The following is a 15,085-nucleotide window of genomic DNA, read 5'->3' on the forward strand; positions in this document are numbered from 1 at the left end:
AGAGCAGATGCTGAGTGAAGGTGGAAAATTCTATCTACTACACCCTTAAGTCATAATAGAGAAGTCCCATCATCTCTTCTCTTCTCCTCCAAGACTCAACTCTTGGGACACTTGACACTGAAGAAGGGGGTGAGGATTCAATGAGGGCTTTCAGATTGCAGGTTAAAACCCCAATCACGGACACACACCTTCCTTCACTCAGGTCTTTTTCCAAGTTTTCACCAACATGAAACTTGTTTAGCAATTACTTTTCACTACTTTAGAATTTCCGCTCTCTGAACCCACGGTGTAGGCTGCGGAAGGTCAGCTATAGAAAGTTGCAAGCCATGAAAATACCAGCTGCTCCCTAACCAAAAAAACCACACAACCAAAAAACCGTGTCCCTTCCCTCCATCCAAGAATTCACAGACAGAGGCTCAAATTTAATCATCTTCTCTATCAAGGCACTAAACTATATTCAGAAAATCATTCTACAAGTCAAGAGCTTGCTTCTACACCACTTTCCCCAACACCTTAAAGCCGTATGAATCACAACAGATGCTACTCATCTTGCAAGAAAGACAACTCAAGCTTCTTAAATCTGCGTTTTTAAGATAGAAATATCTGCTAAGCAAGCCGTTTACATTTTAATCACTTATGAGAAACAAACAGTAAAAAAAACCTGATGAAATTAAATTGATTGTTAACACTGGAAATGTAAGCATTCTTTTTAAACCCACAAAAAGGTCTACAAAAATGTGTACAATGAATAACAGTCCAGACTTACATGCAGTATCTCAGACACGTTTCAGCTAGCACTTCTGGACACTATACATTGAGAGTAACGTCAGGTCTCTGTCACTCTAGTTTCCCTTTCCTCTACCATGCCTCCCAGTACAAATGCTTTTGTATATACCATTTTCACAAAAGGTCAACTGCCAGACAATATTCTGTATTCAGATTCTTTTTAAAAAATAAAAACTCATTGTACTTAGTCTATAGTTCTCACGAACAATACACAGCCAAGTTACCCTTTACACTGTTTACTTAAGATGCACACAAGTCTTAGCTTCCTGAAGTTTATAAACAAAAACCCAAGAGTGCTGAAAGAGTTGGCAGATGTGCTCGCCAAGCTCCTTTCCATGATTTACCTGAAGTCATGGCTAACTGGGGAGGTCCTATTGGACTGGAGGGTGGCAAATGTAACACCCATCTACAAGAGAGGCAGAAAGGAGGATCCAGGAAACTATAGACCTGTCAGTCTGACCTTGGTACCAGGTAAGGTCATGGAGCAGGTCATCTTGAGTGCCATTAAAAGTCATATAATGGACAACCAGGGGATCAGGCCTAGTCAGCATGGGTTTATGAAAGGCAGGTCCTGCCTGAACAACCTGATCTCCTTCTATGACAAGATGGCCCGACGACTGGATGAGGGAAAAGCTGTGGATATTGTCTACCTGGATTTTCGAAAAGCATTCGACACAGTTCCCCATAGAATTCTCATAAAAAACCTGGCTGCTCATGGCCTGGATGAGCGAATGGTCTGCTGGATCAAGCACTGGCTGGACGGACGGGCCCAGAGAGTGGTGGTCAATGGGGTTAAATCCAGCTGGCGGCCGGTCACAAGTGTGTTCCTCAGGGCTGGGTGTTGGGACCATTTCTGTTTAACATCTTTATTGATGATCTTGATAAGGACACAGAGTGTATCGTCAGTAAGTTCACAGATGACACCAAGTTAAGCGGGAATGTTGATTGCACGAGGATAGGGAGGCTCTACAGAGAGACTTGGATAGATTGGATCGATGGGCCAACGTCAACGGGATGAGCTTCAACAAGGCCAAGTGCCAGGTCCTGCACTTGGGCCACAACAACCCCCTGCATGGCTACAGGCTTGGGGAGGTGTGGCTGGAGAGCTGTCTGGAAGAAAGAGATCTGGGGGTTCTAATTGACAAGCAGCTGAACATGAGCCAGCAGTGTGCCCAGGTGGCCAAGAAAGCCAACGGCACCCTGGCTTGTGTTAGAAATAGTGTGACCAGCAGAAGTAGGGAGGTGATAGTGCCCCTGTACTCTGCACTGGTGAGGCCACACCTGGAGTATTGTGGCCAGTTTTGGGCACCTCAATACGAGAGAGATATTGAGGTGCTGAAGAGAGTGCAGAGGAGGGCAACGAAGCTGGTGAAGGGCCTGGAGAACAGATCCTATGAGGAGTGATTGAAAGAGCTGGGACTGTTCAGTTTGAGGAGGAGGAGGCTGAGGGGAGACCTCATCACTCTCTACACCTACCTGAAAGGACATTGTAGAGAGGTTGGTGCTGGTCTCTTCTCACAGGTAATTAGTGACAGAACAACGGGGAACAGCTTTAAACTCCAACAGGGGAGGTTCAGACTGGACATTAGGAAAAAAATTTTCACAGAAAGAGTGGTCAGACAGTGGAATAGGCTGCCCAGGGAGGTGGTGGAGTCACCATCCCTGGATGTGTTTAAGGGTCGTTTAGATGAGATGTTGGGGTATATGGTGTAGGGGAGAACTTTGTAGAGTAGGGCTGATGGTTGGACTCGATGATCCCAAGGGTCTTTTCCAACCTGAATGATTCTGTGATTCTGTGAAAAACTAAAAGATCCAGAGATTTGAGAGGCTTGAGCCTCCCACTGCTACTGAGCAACACCGAGTCACCACTGTGTTACAGAAGAGTTACTGGTCTCTTTCTGAAAGCAGACTAAGCCATGCAGTAGTGTAATTTCTCTGCTGGATCTTCAGCAACCTGAACATAAGATAGTGTTATCAGTTCTGCTGAAGAACAACAGATGTATTGGACACAAAGAAAAGATTTTTAACTGTTCACGTCATGAGAACTGTCATGCTGGTAAGAATTTCAGAGGCATAAAGAATTCTTGTACCTGTAATGAGGAAGAAGGATTAAACAATTTATTATACAGAATAATTAAGGAACAGAGTTCAGAAATAAATCCATGTAAGGGAAGAAAGAACCACTACAATGCAGGAAGGTAAGTAGAGCAACATCTGCAACATATTTTTCTAAGCTTCCTATTGGAAAATATTTAATCTACATAGGATGTAAAGATAAGTAATTTATTCTATTTTTGAGTGAAAGACGACAGGCTATACTTGGAAGCATTCACAGAATAGAGCAACTGAAACAGTACAGCTGAATGTTGACTTTTGCCTTATTTTATTCATGCCCTGATTCCATCTATGCTGCTTATGACAACTAATAAAACAGAGGTTATTTCAGTATATTTACATTACAAGGTAACACAAGTCCTGTTCATAAGTGGGTTGTATTTACAAAAACATTGGTCACAGAGAAAAGTGGCTTAAAATATGCAAAACACAACCAGTTTTCTTAATTTCATAAAGAGGGATCAAATATCATTTGATAGTTAATAAAATAGTCAAAAACTATGCATAAAAAATTTGTTCTGGACACTTTTTATTAACAAAAAATAGATATTTATACTCAATAAACGCTACAACATACATTCGCTGGTTTATTATGCTTGAAAATAATAACCACTTACCAGATCTTTAATCTTCTTTTTCGTAAAAATCAAGCTCTGTTTGGGAAGAAAGTAGAAATCAACAATAAGATGTAAAAGGACAACTTTTTACAGTTCACTGAAGACATAGTTCATATGCCAAAAACAGGGGAAAAAAATACTAAAGGTTGTTTTAGTTCAACAAGAACATGGCTCTGAAAACCAAAGTAGCATGATTTGTAACCTGTGATCCAACAGCGAACAGAAGTCTTCTACAAATTTAAAAAATAAAACAAAGCAAAACCACCAAAATACAAACCCTCTCACATGACCGGCCTCATTTTCTTACACCAGTTCTTAGTTTACACAAGAAGAAAGCATGTTTTCCTGTTCCAATCTGAGAACCAAATGGAGTTGATGACACTGAAAGGAACCGATCATTAAGCTTCAAAGAAAATACTACTCTTACGCATAAGGAGGAATATCAAGTGCTGTTCCTTAAAGCACTGACAGTAAGCGTGTATAGTTAATATTTAATTCAAGTAGCTGACATGGTACAGACCCATCCGTACACTCTCTCAGGTTTATTTTTCATCAGTTCTTCCCTCATTTTATAGGGCAGTTCGTTGCTCTCCATTCTGTTTTCTACCTTGATTAGCATGTATTAGCTTTCTACTTGGTGCTTCTTTGCCTCTGCAGGCTTTCTTTTCTAATGAAAGGAGAACTTTTTTCATCAAGGGAGAACATTCATTCTTGATGATTTCAAAAATCTATCCTAAAACCTCTCCTTATACACAGTAATTTTGTGCATTATTCAAATAGATAGAATCGGCATTAGTGTAGAGGAGGTTTCTTTTTACTAGTAAATATCACAGGCCTTAAGCACATTTTTCCTAATGATTTTCTATTCTGGTATTTTAATGTAGTTGTTTGCATTAAGGCTGATTCAGTCTCTTCTCAAGGCAGCACAGGTTAGTGACAGTTAAGTATTATAACAATCCTATTTGCAAGTTAGAATCAAGGTACTGTCTTTAAAAACAGCAAGCAGTAAATCTTTACAGGTAGGCTAGTGTGGGGTCCTTCATTCTGCGTATAAAATGATTCAAATGTTAGTTTATTGGCTTTTCTCTACAATCACAAAGACTACGTTTTAATTAATGATGAGATTTTCATTTCATCACAAAAGAAACATTATAAAATTAGAATTTCAGTACAGGAAATATGTACTAATACATGAATCTTCCAGTCTCCAACAGGTCATAACGGACAGCTTAGCAAAATCTTCAGTGTAAATTTTGAAGCTAGAATTATGGGCTTAGAAATGCAACTTCTCATGTATGGTGCAGACTCAACTTCAAAATTTTTTTAAAACACACTAATCAAAGCAAAGAGGTGCCCTCAAAGTCTACAGTTTGCATCATACGGATTAATCAAAGTTGCTTTTTCTAAAGGAGACTGCAAATAACATGAAGGATTTCAGGTCACAGCTACCCCTACTGTTGCGCTAGCCTAAAGACCTAGCTGAGAGCCCTGCACTGACAACTGCCAGCCAGCAGTTTATAGGAGGTTATCTGCTTCTAACACACTACTAGTACTCTTCTTTTATACACACAAATACATATATGCACACTGGCAAATTATGTTCTACAGGTTAAGCAAGTCCTTGCAGTAAAGCAGGTACTACACAGGCAGTGTCTGTATCACACACAGACAGCATATATTACTCTAGCGTGGCAAGCATATCACTTAAAAAAAAAAAAAAAACAAAAAACAGTCCCCTAGCCCAGCCAGTAGTCCTCCACAGTGTCTGAGCTATCTGGAGGGAATGCAAAATTATGATCATGGACTCTTCTAAAACTATAATCTTCTGAAAACAGCTAAAGCCATGCTTAGTCAGATGGTACCTAGAGTTAGAAGAAATGAGACAGAAAATTCCCTGCAGCAACTTAACCACGATCTGTGTAGGAGACCAACGCAGGAGAGAGATGGTAAGTAACCAAGGAATAGGTACAGGCAGGGCAGCTAGAGTTGCAGGAGAAAACAGACAGGTCATGTATCACAGGAAAAAACAGTAATCCCAGATGTCTTTTCCTCAATAAAGCTAACAAGCAAAAGGCCCTCACCATCCTACTTATGCAGAGATGGGGTGGAAGAGAAGCAAAAAGGCCACCTCAGCATTGGCAGAGGCCACTAGGTTAGGAAAGTGATGCAAGTTTTCTTCACTCACAAAAAAGATACTCCCCCACCAGCAATGGGCACATGACATCCATCTTACAGCTACGAGCAGCTACAAGCAGCACGGCCAGATTTTCAGTCACGCTGAATTAACCCTACCTGCTGCTTCACGTAAGAATTTAACAGCCTTCCTCGATCCTCCTTCTGCCCCCCTCCTTTAACGTTACCATAACTTTCATGACATTGCCTGAATTGGAAATGAGTACGATCAGGGAGGAAAAAAGAAGGCAATACCACAGAGAAGCACAGAGCATTGTAAACCCTCCCCATAAGAAATGGAAATAGCAGAAGAGCACATACCTTATTCAGAGAATTACTCATGGTCCAGCATGTGGAGAGCTGGAAATTACACAAGTCTAAGCACTATTACTGATCCTGAAACTTCCCTTGTAGACCTTGGATTTTAGCTCCCTAATACAAGACCTAAATGACTTCCCCCAGACCTCTCTCTTCCCACCCCCCCAAATGTTAAGAATAAGCATTAAGGGAAGAGAGCATTTTTGCATTAACTTCTGCTGCAGCATAACCTGTTACTCAACTATACAGCTCACATTACCAAAATTTAACGTATTATCCAAAATCAGATACAACCTGGTATACTATACTCAGAATAAATGTACGTTGGCTGTTCAGTGCATGTAACAAGCCCACAGAGACTAGTCAAAGCCAAATTATCACTGCATTTGCCTCAGGTCTACAGTGCAAAGACTTTTAACAAAGTTTAGCTAAAGTGCTGTACCTCCACATGCCAATGTTGGTGTAATGGCTGCAAAGAGACTGAACTATTAGGAACAATGAATTCACACTGAGTTGATGCCTGATTCTGACCCAAGCCTACAGAACTTTTCCTCTGCAGTTTTTCCTCCCAATCACATTAGCTATTATTTGAGGTCTTCCACAAATACTTTTAAAGCTTTTTTTTAATTTTTAACTCCGTTTCAGCTTCTATGCAAACTTTGTTTCCTTCAGACTTGGATTAAACATAAGTGATTACTCAAAAACTGTTTCCTAGAAGGAACAATAGCTGTGTCTCTTTTCTTCAGTTCTTGTCATTTTCACATTAGTATTTCAACTCAGGTCCACCTATTTATTTCTAGGACTAGTATATTAGAAAAAGTTCAAGTTTCCCTTAGTTTCCCTTGATCCTATACGCATCATCCTAATATCTGTGGATACTGTATTCTGTATTTATACATGGATTCTGTATTAATAAGATCAGCGCATTTTAAGTATTTAAAGTATATATTTCTTTCTAAAAGTTACTCAGTCTTGTAGATTGTAACAAAAAATAATTCAGCAATCTTAAGTGTCCACCAGTCCCTCAAAAAGAGTAGCGCAGCAGTTTCCAGGACTAGTGTAAAAACACAGTAACACTGGCACTAGTCATATTAGAGCATAGAGCAGGTGACTTCTCCCAAAACCATTAAATTATACTATTCAGGGGAAAAGAGGCCCACTTCCTGAAGTGCTTAGTGAACTTCACAGGCTCTCTTCACCTGGAAATGACCAAAGCCTGGAATAAAGCTTCCCTGGTCACTCACACCACCTTCACCCAGCACAACTCTTACCAATTACATTTAGTTTAGCTCCCAGTTGTAACTCCATGGAGCCAGCGTTCAGTAAAGCACACATACAAATGCAGCTTCACGTTCAGCAGCCAGGCTGCAGGTGGCAATACAGACATAGAGTCGGCCCTACTGCCATCTTCCTATACAAGAAGCACAAAGACTATCTGTGCCTGTCTACAGGGCGGGAGATACACCAATGGTAAACTGCTTAAGAAACAACAAACAAATGAATCCATCAAGCAAATGAGCTGTCTCATCTTCATGCTACACATGTGAGGGTGGGGATGTGGAGGAAGAAAAAGTTAAATGGTTCACACTCAGAGTCAGTCCCAACTAATATAGACCGCATTATATACATCAAGTCATAATACATCTGTTTCAACCAAAACATTTTTCCATGCATTATGCAGTTGATTGCACTCCTCTAAATGGGTATCTAAACTGGCTCAGTTCAGTTCAGAGACACAAATGAACTTGCTCTTGTGATTGCTTTCCACTGGAAAAAATACTGAAAGAAACATCATGAGAGCTCTCAACTAGGCAAAAGAAACTGCTTACATCAAAAGCCTTATAACAGAGCCCTTATCGGACAAAGGTAAAGTCACGCAAGGAAGGAGACTGGTGATCTTCTAGAGCCGTGTTAAATATTTGTTTTCGGGCTGTAGTCCTTCTCTTAGCCTAGTTCTCCAGTGACAAACAATGGTAAACCCACTCTCCTGGTACAGTACGGCACTGCAGGATTTGACTCCCACAACTGCAAAACAACGAACTGCAGTTTATACAGACTCATTGGTTTAATGTCTAAACAATATCCTAGCTATCCCTTCTGTGTTTAAGAACAGCATTCGCTTTATGTAGCCTAAAGGTTCACAAGTTGCACTAAAACCTCCACTGCGAACAAACCGTTCCCTGCTTCTCCTCTCGGCAGCACCAGTGTCCCACCGCCCGAGGAACAAGACTCCTACCCTGCTCCTTTTCACCACGGGTCCCCACACATGAGGAGGAGCATGCCACAGGAGGTCCCTCGGGCAGCCATCTCTGAGATGGGTCTGGAAGGAACAGCTTGCATGGCAGGTGACAAACTCATGGAGATTTATTTCAAAAGCTTTATGTGACTGGGAGCAGTATTTTTGCCTAACTCCAGGCATCCACTCTACAGTATTTACGTCACCTGGAGAAACAGACCATGGAGGGCCTCTCATGCTATGGCCTGCTTCAAAGAAAAAACAGTGGCCCATAAGCAGGTATTTACATCGGAATTAAACGTGCAAGAATGAAAAAAATACGTTATTTAGTACTGTAAAGGGCTTATATCTGTCACCACATATTCTCACACCAAGTGATCTTTTCCACTGTACCGCAACTAGACAAGGGAAGCTAAGCTTTCAAGTAAACATGTTTCTTAATTCAGTGCCACTTGAGGAGTATCTAATCACAGACTTACAGCATCATCATACTTTTTTTTTAAACTTGTGAAGACTGCAAGACCGTAAAATCTGAATATATTAACAAAAAATGAGATCAGTCAATGCAATATGTACGCAAACATTGCCGAAGTTTTACCTAAAAAAGTACTCACTTTGCCTGGAAAAGCATCCTTTTTACTATATGTCTTAACAATAATTAGAAAAAAACCCATGTAAAATTTCAAGCCAAGGAACTTGCTGTGTACCTGGCAAGAAGTGTTTAACGAATCTTAAAATGTCACAATTCTCCTTTAGAATACAGCCAGTAATCTTTTATAATTCATGAACTAGACAGCAACTGAACCTATAATTTACCACAAAAAGGCTGTTTTCTTTAACTTTCTAAATCATCTGTAAAAAACGCAACATCTAAAGAACATCTTTTTGCAGAAAAATATGCCGACTGAGATGAGGCCTTCTGTAGGTACATAGAAAAAGACTTACTGTAGATGAGAAAGCCAGGTTTGGAATGATGCTTCTGCCATTTGAAGAGTCAAGTAAATCATTTACAGGCCTTATGTGTTACTTTGGAGGGGAAAGAAAAGGTGAAAACTATCTTTTAATTTATTAAAGGTACTCCTAAGATAAGTAAAGCTCAAGCCACAACCAAATAAGTACCCAACCCCGTTCACTAGACCGCCCACTTACTATCAGCTTTAAACACATGAATTTTAAAACCAATCTATTTTCTTCTGATGTGTAATTCCTTAAATAGCTGAAACTGTCAATCAAAGAAGTCACCTACAACATGCATGCTTCCCTAAGTTGTGCAAGAACACTAAATCCAATAAAAACATTTTTTTCACATGTTTAAATGACCAGTAATATAGCTGCACTCCCAAGTCCAAAGCCTTTTAAAAATCAACCCACTCGGCTTTTAAAAAAACCTTCGAAATACCATGGCTTCTGCTTGCAGGGAAGTAAAAGATAACTCTAGAAAAAACAAGCTGTTTTCCTTTATCTCAACTGAATAGTCATATTAACAGCTTCTGCAGTACTACAAACACTGGGTGACAGGATTACTGCACTGGAAAATGTATGAACATACAGATAGCATATGAACTAGCCTGAACTTAGATGCAATGAGAACACTCCCAAATGGATGAATGAATAGTTGAATGAAAAAAAAAAGGAGGAAGATCCGATACACACACTCCACTCTTGTACTGTGTCAAAGTCACTGGAACCTTAAGAACTTCCCAAGAGACAGATGTAGCATTTTTAGTGGATGAAGGATCAGTGCTGCACCCTGTGCTGAGGGAACAAGCTGAGATAAAACCTCACATCCACAATTAAGAGTGTGAAGAAAACAAGGTTTATTTATTCCTCTCCTAACACCAGAAGTCCAAGCTATGTCCTCAAAATGAAAATCTCACATCCCAAATGCCTCTTACCATCTGTCAAACACTTTTAGCTGTTCTCAAGAGGCTTCTTATGCTACTATATACATTACATCTGCAACAGATTTTCTTGTTGTAGAGTACAGATGGAATAAAACATTGTTTTATAACAAACAGAACAAAATACTGCACTGGATTTCAACTGTGTACACTCCAGAACCAGTTACTCTGAATAAAACACTTCTGAGTAATATATCTGCTGCTAATCAGTGCCCTATTACGAGCGCTACTTCCTAAACATCACTTGCTCAGTTTATAGGGTTCAATACTGCATATATGCCTTCCTTCTAAAAGTCAATGACAGTCCTCAAAACACCAAGCTCCACCAAGTCCTTCTTCTACTGTGGTATGAAATTACAAAAATGAATTGAGACAAATTACTGGAAAAGCATGCAACTTGCTGTTCACACGAGCTAGCCACATGTTTGTTATAAGATAAAGCTACAGAGCGCTGCTTCTACTGTGTCTACACTGATGAAGTTTCTTAGGCAGAGAAACCATCTCTTTGATAAGTTAAATTATAAAAACATTTCCAAAATGATGCAGATTCTTTAAGTTCAGCGTCAAAGCAAGTCAACAAAGCAGGAACAATATATCTCAATCTCTATTTAAATCCCCAATATCGTGAAAGTGAATGTTAATTTTTAAAAGTAAAAACTTATTTGTTCTCCTTTCTGGTTACAATTAGACCCTTCAACATCTAGAAAACTTCTGAAAGTAACATTAGTCTCAATATTTGCTCATACATTTTTAAGAGAAGCAAGAGGCTTACAAAGCCCTTTACATTGCTCCAGCTACAAGCTCTGAGTACGACTCTCCACTCTGTTAGCAAAAGAGCTGTAAGCAGCAGAGGGAAAGAAGGAAACTATTGACAGGCTGAAGTTAAACAGGACAACAGCACAAGAAATCACTCAAGCAAAACCCAGAAACAGTCCTCTAAAATGAATCAAAGCCTTTGAGAAAAACTTTGGTTGTTGCGGGGTTTTTTTAAAAAAAAAACAACCACCAAGACTGTGCCCATCCCCTTTTAGATCTTAAAAGAGATGTATTTCCAAACTATATTACCATCAACTACCTGTTATAACAAAAGTTAATTGAAAAGGCTGTCCAACAAAATAGAAAAGCTTTATTAATTCAACAGCATTATGACCACATCAGAATGGAAAGTGGGAAAAAAAAAAGATGACAGGTCACTCGGTAAAGAATTACTTTGACATTTAACAGTACTTTTTTTACTTCCTCACCAATTTACCGTAACAGTCTAGATGAAGAACTACGCTGTTTCATTTCCTGTAAAAACAGGACTGCATAAATACCTGCCTCAGAAAGCTTTCAGCTACTGCTCCTCTTCTCCCCAACAGCGCATCTGCCATTAACAGCATAGTGTATTATGAACCACAATTCACCTGACCAAGATTTCCACATTACAGTTTGGGGAATAGGATCATCAACTTCCCTGTTTGTACTGTTTCTATCACATTGCATATACTGAAGAAAAACCCACACTTTTAGGTAGTAAGACTATCCTGTTTCCCAGAAAATAGCTGTCACTATTTCTGCAACAAAGGTCTTTTTCCTGTCTTCCTTTATAATTCTCTGGTTTGTTGAACACTAAAAGTTGTTCTTCTTTGTTCAATCACAAATTTGAGCTTGATCTAGGTTCATTTAAAAAAAAACAAAAAACAAAACCCCCCAAAAACGCTGCCTGGCCCATTGGGAAGTTTTAACTATATGATGGCATGTAATTTCTGCAACAAATTTATTTTCTGTGCCAAAAGAGAAGCCCAGGAGACTAACAGATAAATTATTTGACAGATAGCCTAAAGTGACAGAGATTTTGTGAAAGGGAGAAAACCCCTTAGAAAACTCCCCTGCAGGCTTCAGGAAACAGAAGTTGTGGGAAATGAGGGGGGGGGGCGGGGGGGGCAGGTGGTCCATGAAGAAATGAAAGCCTAATAACTGACTTGATACTGTTTATTAAATCTTGGCTGAGTGATCTATGCAAAGATTTATTGGAGGGAGGGGGGGCTGGAACACAACTTCACAGAACACAAAACATGCATAGTTTCTTGTACTAGGTAATTGCACAAACATTTCTTTCGAAAGCATAATAGGATAAGTACTGTATCACCCAAGATCCTTCTTGACCACTCTAACAGAATTAAAAAAAAAAAAAAGGCAATCTAGAAAAGATCAACCTTCAATAAACTTATTTTCCCCCCAAATTACTTTCTATTCATTTCAGCATTTTATTTCCCTTTGGAGTAAAACCCTGAGATAATACAGTAAGCACTCATGAAAGAACAGCACATCAGCCTGACTTTCTGACCCAACTCAATACCCTGTAAAAAGTGTACAAGTCCAGTATTTTTTCCTGCAACACCAGAAAATTCCACCTTAACGTTGTAAAAGTTAACCAGCATTTATAAAACAGTGACGGAAATACGCAAGAAGTTCACATTCATGGACAAAAAAACCACAAGCTGGATGGCCCTTTTCTGAAAAGTCAGTTTTCAACTAATTTTACAGAACAGAATGTTTAAAAGGAGCTCCTTCCCTGCCCCGTGATTGAAGTGGGGAAAAAGAAAATCTATTAATTGCTAGATCTAGGTTAGATCAGTCTCAACAAATTCACTTTACTTATAGCCTCTTCGTAACTCCAGAACAATAGAAAAATTGAGTCAAAGAGCCCAGAAGTGACCACAATCACACATCTTTTTGCAACTGGTTTCAATTTCGAAGCAGACTGCATTAAATGCACATCTGGAAAGGAGGACTCTACTGCAGAGTTTTAGAAAGTTGTATAATCACAAAACAAATTACTTCAAAGCTCAGGAGTTTTGATGAAAAACTACTGCCTATCTAAACCAACAAACATCCTCACAAGTTTTCCTGGAACTCTGAAGTAAAACAGCACACAGAGAATTTCACCACTCTGTTCTACAGCGACTTGATAGCCAACAAGTGGAAATCATGTTCTTTTCTCCTTTTTTCCCCCCTTAATTTAAAACCGGTACTATATCAATTCTAAACTCTCACTAGCTGGAGAACAGACCTGACAAAAGAGAAGCAGGAAGCAACACTCCATACACACTTCTCCTACTGCCCATAACATTTGCTGGGGACTAACAACTCGGTATCAACTACTGTCTTCTCAAAATTTCAAGAATCAAGTTGGTATTAAACAAGCATCAGCAGGGCCTCAACTGTGTTAACACTCAATGGATCAAACGGATTTGTATTTCCTGTGACTAAGTTTAAATGATTGAAGTTAATGAAACTTGCAGATGAAAATCAGCAGTTTTAAAAGGTTTCTTGTCACCAGTCCCAAGAACTCTGTTTTGTTTGGACAGTAGTTCACAAGCAGCAATTCTCATGTTAGAAACACATTCAGTGACACACAGGAATCGATGGCTTTCCTCCGTTCAGAAAAGGAATTCTATACAGCATTTCTGTAACATACAATTTATGAAGACTATTATTTCAAGCAAATGCCTGAAGCTCATCTGAATTATCACCAAGTACGTTAAGCAAAATGCCTGTAGCCTACATGCGCGTGCATTCTTTTGGAAGTGAGCCATTTATAAGGCCTGCTAATAAAGATACAGAAGAGCGTCTGGCAGCAATAAGGGACTAGGGACAGTAATAGGGATTTAGGTCTCATTCCCCAGGGCATTGCTCAATCGGAAGATTATTTTCCCAGTGCGAGGGGAAGGAGGTTACCGATAATCAAAGGAGCTAAATTTTAACTGCGTTCGGTACTTAACCCGACCGTTTTCAGTCCGGCTTATGGATCCTCGCGGGCCCGAGGCGTAAGAAAGGCAATAAACGCAGGTCCATCCTGAAGTGGCTTGAACGTCCTAAGCCGAGATACACGGCTTCACAGCGGCGCGCCACCGCTCGAAAATAAAACCGAGCTTTAATACACGGCTCAGGCTCGGCCGCAGCGCCCAGGGAGCGCTGCCGCCCCGCGCCCGGACGCCGCCACCGCGGAGCCGCCCCGGGGCTCAGCGACAACCGCCCCCGGCCGGCCGCAAGGCCGAGCCGCCACCGGCGACCCCGGGGGGCTGCCAGAGCCTCCCTCCGCCCGCCCAGCAGCCCGCGGGGAGGCGGCACACGGGCACCGCCGTGACACCGCACCACCTCCTCCGGCCACCGCCGGCAGCGCCGCACCGGCAGGGACCCCGGGCGGCACCACGGCCCCCACGGCCCCCGCCCCCAGCTGCGGCGCGGGCGGGGGCTCTGGCCCCGGGGCGCGGCGGGGCGGGGCGGAGGACCCCCGCCCTCCCCGTCTGGCTCTCTCTCACCTCTCCCCGCAGCCAGGTCCGGCGGGAGGCGCGGCGGAGCGGAGAAGCCGGGCCGTGCGGATGCGGGGGGCGGGGGGTGTGCGGCAACCGGGACCCCTCCCCGCCCCTTCGCGGGCTCCGCCCGCCGCACCAGCCCCTCCTTCCCTCACACACGCGCGCGCGCGCGCGCGCGCGCGCACACACACACACACACACACACACACACACACACACAGAGCCACACACACACAGAGCCACACACACACAGAGCCACACACACACACACACACACGCGCGCGCGAGCCCCAACCCCCCCTCCTCCTCCTCCTCCGCCCCGCCCCCCGCGCGCGCGGGAGGTGCCCGGTCGCCGCTTGATCCGCTCATCGGCCGTGGCGGGCGCGAGCGCAGGCGCGCTCCGCCCCGTCAGGCTTTGGCCGGCAGCGGCACCACCCGCGGGGCTGCGGGGCGGTGCGGACCCGGGTAGGGGCCTGCGGGGGTCCCCGGGGCGGCTCGCTGCAGGGGTGGGCGGGCTGCTGGTCGCCAAAGGGGGCGAAAGGAAGAAAGGAGATGTGGTGGAGGCTGCGGGGAGCGTAACGGCTCCGTGTCTGTGCAACGGGCGAGGGGAGAACGAAGGTCCGGACGTCGTTCCGCGAG

At 42.3% G+C, this 15,085-nt stretch overlaps 1 protein-coding gene across 11 annotated transcripts in view; it reads right to left on the reverse strand.

The window, feature by feature from the left end:
* The window catches only part of OSBPL8 (oxysterol binding protein like 8), a 96,167-nt gene extending 81,540 nt beyond the window's left edge, over nt 1–14,627 (reverse strand). For 6 of the 11 annotated variants that reach the window (XM_074870628.1, XM_074870615.1, XM_074870613.1 and 3 more), the window contains exons 1-2: nt 14,453–14,627; nt 3,519–3,554 (exon numbers count right to left, since the gene is read on the reverse strand). The gene's annotated coding sequence lies outside the window, so the exon portion shown is untranslated. Of the gene's footprint in view, nt 1–3,518; nt 3,555–9,189; nt 9,210–13,917; nt 14,045–14,452 lie in introns of those variants that run through there. The other 5 variants (XM_074870617.1, XM_074870614.1, XM_074870622.1 and 2 more) reach the window with 4 other exon arrangements.
* Nucleotides 14,628–15,085: the final 458 nt, after the last annotated feature.

The sequence above is a fragment of the Strix uralensis genome, chromosome 5 (assembly GCF_047716275.1).
Source record: "Strix uralensis isolate ZFMK-TIS-50842 chromosome 5, bStrUra1, whole genome shotgun sequence".
Classification (NCBI taxonomy): Eukaryota; Metazoa; Chordata; class Aves; order Strigiformes; family Strigidae; genus Strix; species Strix uralensis.